Genomic DNA, 9235 nt, shown 5'->3' with positions numbered 1-9235 from the left:
CGTCTGTAATGACGGAAAAAAATCGTAATATCAAGAAGGAGTTGTGCCACATAAACGAAAGTTGGCAGGCGTGTTTCTAAATCTTAAATATGTCTGTTGGAATTTCGCGACAGTTGTATAACAGTGGTGCTAGTAGCACCACTATGAGGATGCAAATCAAGTTTGCTTTAAATAAATGCTTTAACGGTCGTGAGCGTTTGGCGCTACCGAAAAGGAAGACCATCGTGTTCGGCTTATGGCTCTGCTGCATTGTACCGCATCTGAAGCAGCAACTTAAGCAGCAGTGGGCACCACAGTGACACAACGAACTCTTAGAAACCGGTACTTCAAAGACAGATCCCACCTCCCGCTGACCCCTAACCGCCGCCATTTGCGACTTTAATGGTATCAAACGAGAGCTCATTGGATGTCTGTTGCGCTTTTTGATGAAAGCTGGTTCTGCCTCGGTGCCAGTGATGGCTATGTGATGGCTAGAAGGAGGCCAGTTGAGACTCTGCAACCAACCAGTCTGCATGTCAGACACACTGCACCTTCACCTGGAGTTATGGTCTGGAATGCAATTTCGTATAACAGCCAGATCACTCTCGTGGTTATCCCACCCACCCTGACTGCAAAAAAGTACGTCACTCTGATTATTCAACCTGTTCTGCTGCTGTGCATGAACAGCATTCCATTGGGCGTTTTCCAAAAGGATAACGCTAACCCATACATTGCTGTTGTAACCCAGTGTGGCGTGCGTACTGTAAGACCTTCGGTACACACACCATCAGATTATTTGACTTGTCGTTCTAACGAAGTAGGCGAGTGTCAGCAATATGTCTCGTGGTCTTCTCGTGGCGTGTTTATCTTTTGCCGTTAGGTCAGTCGATACAAATGCCACTTGCACGCTTAGAGTAGCAGATTGACGGTGACCAACTTTAAACAGAACTTGATTAATTTTCACACACATTTATTAAAATAGTAACAAGCATAAACCTTACGTAACTTGATTCTGGATGCTATTTACAATTGACAATATGAAGTTCCTTTGGTCTTGGTACGTTAATCTTATTCTCACATATCTCTGATACTTGACAAAGTGTGTATACACTTCTCTTCATGGCTCTGTACAGGAATATGATAATCTTATTAGGTGCAGACTGAAACTTGACTATAGACTGGTACAGACTAATGCAGACTGGTACAGACTGGTGCAGACATGTGCAGACTGGTACAGACTGGTGCAGATAAATGCAGACCGACTAATCGGAGGTCTGTACACTCGTTATGATACCTCACGCGTTCAGGTATCACTGCACGAGTGTGATCCACGAGGAGAAAAGGTTCTACATTAGCAGCAATCTCATTGGCTGCGTTACATATTAATACGCAGATCGGCGGAAGCAGAATTCGGTCCGTCTCTAAGCAGCGCCATCTCGTAGTGCGGAGACGGACGAGCGCTGCGCCTGCGCTGTTGTGCTTAGTGGGGCGCGCTCTAGTGGGAAAGTTGTGTACGCGCTGACTACGCAGAAATATGTATACAACACCCAGCATGTTCTACAGGGTGTCTACATGTTGCCTTGACCTCCACAATCACCAGATCTGTCTCCAGTCTAGCATATAAGGGACATCATTGGACAACAACTCCAGCATCATCCACAGACAGCATTAACCGCCCCTGTATTGACTAAGTGCAACCTACATTGAACACCATGCCAGAAACTGACATCTGGCACCTGAACAATACAATGTATGCACATTTGCATGCTTGAATTCAGCGTTCTGGTGATTACACCAGTTATTAATGAACCAGCATTTCACATTTTCAGTAGTTTATCTTGCCCTTACATTAACTGTGATCTTGCAATCGTTTATATATATTACCTACACAAGTGTATTACGGAGATGTCTTTACTCTACATTAATTATTCTTTGGTGTTGCCACTGTTTCCGTTTGCGTAGTAGTTATTGCATTATGTTACTATCAAGACCGCTAAAATTTGTAATAAATAATACAAGTCGATTTGTCTCCCTCACCCGATGATATTAGGTCTTACGAACAAATGCCATGTAGTCCATACAGGAAGAAGGCGCTTAAAAACAGTCGTTCGATAAATACTTTAGCACTACTCGTTATTCTGGGATCCTTACCAGATGGAACTGAGAAATGAAATACAGCATATACAAGGAAGAACAGGGCATATCGTCACAGACTAGTTTGGTAAGCGCAGAAATTGTCGCAGAGTACTCGTCCAACTCCAGTGGCAGAAGCTACAAAACGGTTCAAATTGCTCTGAGCACTATGGGACTTAATATCTGCGATCATCAGTCCCCTAGAACTTGAACTACTTAAACCTAACTAACCTAAGGACATCACACACATCCATGCCCGAGGCATGGTTCGAACATGCGACCGTAGCGGTCTCGCGGTTCCGGACTGAAGCGCCTAGAACCGCTCGGCCACCGCGGCCGTCGCAGAAGCTACAAGAGAGGCATTGTGCATCAGATGTGGTTTACTGTTGACGATCTGAGAGCGTACGTTCCCAGAAGAGATTATCAGCATACTGCTTCTTCTGAGGCATATTTCGCGAAAGTAACAAGAAGGCAAGATTAGAGAGACTTGAACTCGCAAAGAGGCTTATCAACAATAATTCTTTCCATGCATCAGTCGCTAATGGAACAGGAAAAAAAAAGAGTGAAGTGTTAGTGGTACGCAAACACCATAAGGTGACCAGTCAAGTGCTGTCCGCCCCACGTAGCTGAGTGGTCGTGAACGTAAACGACGCCAACGAGCGCTGATACGCTTCAACGACACGGAGGACGGTCGTCGCCTCACCACGCATCAAGACATAAACACAGCTTTCTACAATCATTATTCCCAACTCTATTCCGCTCAGACCCCTGATCCGACAGCACTGGAGGACGTCTCTCAGACGATTTACGGCACCGCAATGGAAGCGGCCTTGACGGACGAAATTACAGAAGAAGAAGTGATCGACGCCATTAGAAAAGGAGCTGTCAACAAGTCTCCGGGGCCTGATGGCCTCCCCTTGGAATTTTACCGGACTTTTCAATATTTATTAGCCTCCCGATGGACGGACATCTGTCGCGAACTACTGTCCCCGGACGTGCCGCTCCCTGCGGCCCTTGTGGAAGGGATGATTACTCCTATTCACAAACCGTCCGGTGGCTCACGACTGCAGGACTACCGCCCGTTGACGCTATTGAACTGCGACCTTAAGATCTTTTCTCGACTGTTGGCGGTGCGGATACGCCAGACCTTACGACATGTTATCTCACCCGATCAAACGTCATTAGGAGGCGACAATAATATTCAAACAGCACTCAGTGAATATCGTGACTTGATCTCACTGGCGAGGGCATGTCGTCTGAAGGGTGCACTGGCGGCAATCGATTTTAGTGAAGCTTTCGACCGAGTGGACCACGACTATTTGGAAGCGGTCCTCCAACATATGCGGTACGCACTGCCATTCGTCACTGTCGTCATGCGACTACTCCGTGGGGCGACGTCCAAGGTGATCGTCAACGGCCGACCTACGCACCCACTCACCATTTCTCGATCGATACGCCAAGGCTGCCCTCTGTCCACTTTGCTTTACGCTGTGGCCATGGAACCTCTCCTCTGCGGCCTGCGCCAACGACTAACGGGTATGACGTTACGAGGCGACACTTTCCGATGTAAAGCGTACGCTGACGACCTGGTGATTGTCATCCGCAACGGTGACGACACCGCTAGCGCACTGAATTGGATAGCGAAATATGGCATGGCCACTGGTAGTCGTATCAACGTCGCAAAATCGGTGGCGATGAACATCGGAGTCGGATTGTCTGAGAACAGTGTCACCCCCTTACAGCTCAGAGATAGTTTGAAATATCTCGGCATTGATTTTACAGACGATATACGACGGACCGCTCCTCACAACTTTCGACGGCTTTTACGAAATGTTCGAAATGGAATTGCCAATAACCGCCTACGAGACCTGGACATCGTCCAAAGGACCCAGTATGTTAACACACATTTAGCGTCACGCATTCCGCACGTCGCCCAGATATTACCTACACCGGTGATGTTAGCTCGCCGTATACTTAAGGCTTTTGGGTCCTTCGTGAGTTCAGGAATGCTTTTCAAGATCAAATATGAGACTCTCACCCTTTCCCCGGATCGGGGAGGGCTTGGCCTTTATCACGTTCATGACAGAGCGGTCGCCCTATTTGTGAGAACATTAGTCAGACTATGGCACCGTCGTCCGGACAGTCTGACCAGTTTGTTAATAGAAGAACTAGCACCGCCCTCCCTGTTGCCGCCTGTGCCGATACACCAAGTGGCCTCCTCGCTCTTCTACACCGGTGTCTTTTACCTCGAACTCAGTTACGTTCGACTTGCCTCACCAGCGACTCAACAGGCGACGGCAAAGACGGTTTATAGGGTCCTGCAACGTGGACGACCCGATGACGTCGTGGAGAGGAAGCACCCGAACGTCGACTGGCGAGTAGTGTGGAGGACAATTCACCTCGTAACACTGGACACTGACGTCACGGCGAGGTGGTATATCACCGTCAACGGTAAGCAGGTGACCAGATCAAGGCTACATGCGATCCACATGGTAGACTCACCCACGTGCACGAGCTGTGGCGTTCAAGACAACGATGAACACCGTCTTAGCTGTGGCGAGTCTACGGCAGTGTGGCACTTAGTGAGGCAAATGTCAGCATACTTCCTTCGGGTAACGCCGAATCATATCGACCCCAAGACTATCTTATTCCCGGATGAGACGTATTACCTACGCACTAAAACTAATGCAATGACGTGGCTTCGTGGACATGCAGTGTATTATTTGTTTCAAGACGGCACTAAGGACACTTTAGACTTTTGGAACTATTTGCAGAAACGACATTGCAAGATCCTCCGCAACCAAAAGTATCGACAATATTTTTCCAACTTTTTGTGGAGTGCGTTCCACGACCCTCCACGTAGCTGGAACATCACGGGTAAGAGAAGCTAAAATTACAAGACGATGATAGAACACTACACGGTACAACGTGGGATCTACTTTCATCATTACGAGAAGTCATACCTGGATGATACAGCAGATGGAGAGTTTCGTTGTGAACCCTCACACTCTGTAACAGTCTTTGGCCCATTTCCTCTTTTTGTCCCCGGTGCGAAAAGGTCTTCGCAGTTTTTGTTTCCCATCCGGTGCAAGATGTAGCACTGGTTAATGGTGGTATGGATTCCACCCTTCAGTTTTGTTTCATGGTTTCCTTCGCCCCGCACTTTGCTCTCTTTCTTTATGCCCTTTTCTACAACTATTAGCATGGTTTTAGTTATGTGCGTCCCCAACTCGACGCAACGTGTGCACTTACTAGTTTTCAGTTCCTTACTGTTAAAAAAAATACAAAAAAAATTAAAAAATTAACAATAAACAAATGAATAAATAAAATAAAAAAAACAAAAAAAGTGGTCAGCGCGACAGAATGTCGAACTTAAGGGCCCGGGTTCGATTCCCGGCTGGGTCGGAGATTTTCTCCGCTCAGGGACTGGGTTTTGTGTCGTCCTAATCATCATAATTTCATCCCAATCGACGCGCAAGTCGCCGAAGTGGCGTCAAATCGAAAGACTTGCACCCGGCGAACGGTCTACCCGACGGGAGGCCCTAGTCATACGACATTTACATTTAGTCAAGTGCGAATAGATTGAGCTTCTCAAGCGCTGTGAAATGGTTCAGAGATATCTGCAACACACTAACTTAACCCTATATTACCAAACACTGGTAAAACTTACAGTTGTAGAATGTTACAAAACAGGATGTTGTGTTCTTATTTTGGTATGTGACATATCATTGCAGATCTGATAATCGTAATTAACTAATGTATAATACATAAATTATGACTTGCGCTTAATAAACTTTGGAGTGGTAAACTTTACGATGGTTTAATAGCATTGTAACATCTCCCCCCCCCCCCCCGCCCCACTTTAGCAGTCAAGGTTAATAAGCTGTAAAATTCCGTATACCGCTTATGAATCATTACGAACTTGTAGCATGCTGCAGGTAAAAAATAGGTCCGCAAGTCGTCTTGTAATTGAAATAAATGGTTGTAGCTTCGTCATAAGTTGTAATGCAACTTATGACGAAGCTTCAAACATTTCTTTCAATATGAATCATTAATTCACAAGTTCTTAGAAACAGACATACAAACACATGATGTAGCGATAGTTCCTATATGTACTAATGTATTCATAATATTATATGTTTTAATGAGCTTCATATGCTATTGCTGTTAGTAACGAAGCATTTAGTAGAAGCCGGCCGCGGTGGTCTCGCGGTTCTAGGCGCGCAGTCCGGAACCGTGCGACTGCTACGGTCGCAGGTTCGAATCCTGCCTCGGGCATGGATGTGTGTGATGTCCTTAGGTTAGTTAGGTTTAAGTAGTTCTAAGTTCTAGGGAACTGGTGACCACAGCAGTTGAGTCTCATAGTGCTCAGAGCCATTTAGTAGAATACATTATGTGATTGGTACCTTGTAATCATCACATGTAGGTGTACTTAGATTTAATGTAACTTAATATGATATATAGTGACAATTGAACACTTGTACCACATCGGGATACGAACTCTGATGTCTTGTTTGTCGGGACCATACGTCGTAGCCATTAGGCCAATTCATCACTATAGATTATGTTTGAAAACCCGATTATGATTTCTTCGTACTCTATCTCAAGGTCACAATCTTCGGCAGACAGTTTCTGGCAGCAGTGTGTCTTCCACGAAGGTAATTCCAACTCGTCTTTAAGGACATTTCGGATCGTGTACTGCATGGGACTGGGCTGTCTGGCGTGTTAGTTTTTTGGTGACTTCGGGTGAGCATTTACCACACGAACGGTACCCTATCCTGTATCGTCGATACCCGGGAATGATCACAGCCCCGACCCCACACTCATTAGTATTGTTTGGCTATACCTGATGAACTCTGGATCCAAAGCGTTCCGAACCCCATGCACAGTCCACCACCACGTGCGAGTATCAAATAACGTCACACTTTACATCGAGAGGCCACCTGAACACATCTCTGCAGATGTCTATCCATAAGGAATGAGTTCTATCACTGCAAAGAAAGAAACACAATTGCCTTTAAACAAATATATAAATATTTATTAGAATTATTACGCATTAACAATGGACAGTTACTGCCTGCCCATGCTGTATGTATGATAAGAATTACGTCCACCCTGTCCACAGGCCTTGTTGGGCCTATCGTTACCGACCGACCGCCATGTCAGTGGCGTCACTGGATGCGGTATTTCAGGGTCTTAGGATCAGCATACCACTCTCAAGGCCATTGTCAGTTTTAGTGACGTGGAGCCGCTACTGTTCGGTGAAGCAGCTCCTCTGTTGCTATCACGAGGCTGAGTGCGCCCTGGTCCATTCCTCCCACTGAGGAAAAATCCCTGGCAGTATCGAGAATCGAACCCGGGTCCTCCGCATGGCTATCGGCCGTGTTGACTCCTCAGCTACGGAGTGAACAAGATAGGAGAAGAATAGGTCGATCGAGTTGAAATCAGTGAAGGTGCAATGACATGAATTCAATGAATACGGAGAAACACCAGTGTCCATGAAAGTTGCCTGGATGCTTGCTCAGATGACATAACGGTTATGGCTACTGCTCGCGCTAAACAGAGAATACGGGTCTGGCGCTGATACGCGATTTTCAGTACGCCAGTTCAACATATCTGAGCGGTTTCCGACTGGTATCATTCCATATGATTGCGTCTCAGTTGATTTCACCCCCATAGAGACATGTAATTCATTTCAGTGCATTTGATTCATTTCACAGGGTTTAATATTTGTAAAATTTTCGGCTTACTGATGTAGTGAGAAGGGTAAGTCTTACTGAAGATCAGTTGCTCGTGTGTCGCCAAAAGACAGCTCAGCCCCGTTTCTGCATTTCTGTAACCTCCCACAACTGGTTCAAATGGCTCTAAGCACTATGGGACTTAACATCTGAGGTGATCAGTCCCCTAGACTTAGAACTACTTAAACCTAACTTAGCTTAGGACAATACACACATCCATGCCCGAGGCAGGATTCGAACCTGCGACCGTAGCAGCAGCACGGTTCCGGACTGAAGCGCCTAGAGCCGCTCGGCCACAACGGCTGGCTCCCACAACTCACATGACGTTCTTTCCGCACGCAGTTAGTGCCCGACTCGGTAGTTTTTGCGTGTCACCACTTCGTCTCAGCGAGCTATGTCGGCAACGACACGGAGAAGTGACTGTGTATTCTGCTTCGTTGCTCTCGATTATGCAATTGTTTCAGCTGTAACAGACAAATCCAAATGACGTCTTTAGCCGTCTGAAATTGGCCTGACACATCTGCAACAATTGTCCTGCTGTTGAAAATAACTGACCGGCCGGAACCCCATTTTATCAATAGGCTGCGACATTTTGTTTTGATTTCTCTAATGGCGTACTACGGTACTGTCTACGGTGGCACGAGGATTTCATGTGTATGAGAACTGCAGACTTGTACGTGTACACTCCATCTTCAGGCCATGAGTGGCCTACCGGGACCATCCGACCGCCGTGTCATCCTCAGTGGAGGATGCGGATAGGAGGGGCGTGTGGTCAGCACACTGCTCTCCCGGTCGTTATGATGGTATTCTTGACCGAAGCCGCTACTATTCGGTCGAGTAGCTCCTCAATTGGCATCACGAGCCTGAGTGCATCCCGAAAATGGCAACAGCGCATGGCGGCCTGGGTGGCCACCCATCCAAGTGCGGACCACGCCCGACAGCGCTTAACTTCGGTGATCTCACGGGAACCGGTGTATCCACTGCGGCAAGGCCGTTGCCGGAGACATGTACGAGTAATAAAAAGAATTAAGGCCGTAATTTTATAATTGGCTCTGAGAACCATAAAAGCCTGATGTACACCGCCGTCCACGTGCGAGCTGACGACGGTGCGTCAACAGCACGTCCTACCCGAGCGGGAGTAGCATAGCGGCCCACTAACTGTGTTTCCTCTATATAGCCAACGTCCCAAAGGCACCGAGGGTCCATCTGGCGCTTTATTCGGACGACACCGCGCTCTCGCGGAAAGCATGAACGCGCAACTGCTGTATCTCCGCCTACAGCTCGCCAGCGACGAGCTTGTAGCTTCGGCCACCAACTGGAGGCTCAAATTCAACGCGGGCAAGAGCCAGGAGGAGATATTCACGCGGAAGAATGTGCCAGCGGAC

At 47.1% G+C, this 9235-nt stretch overlaps 1 pseudogene; it reads right to left on the bottom strand.

The window, feature by feature from the left end:
- Positions 1-8731: 8731 nt before the first annotated feature.
- On the bottom strand, positions 8732-8849 carry LOC124778719 (annotated as a pseudogene).
- Between the last annotated feature and the right edge of the window lie 386 nt (positions 8850-9235).

The sequence above is a fragment of the Schistocerca piceifrons genome, chromosome 2 (genome assembly GCF_021461385.2).
Source record: "Schistocerca piceifrons isolate TAMUIC-IGC-003096 chromosome 2, iqSchPice1.1, whole genome shotgun sequence".
Classification (NCBI taxonomy): Eukaryota; Metazoa; Arthropoda; class Insecta; order Orthoptera; family Acrididae; genus Schistocerca; species Schistocerca piceifrons.
This window is presented reverse-complemented; position numbering and strand designations above follow the sequence as displayed.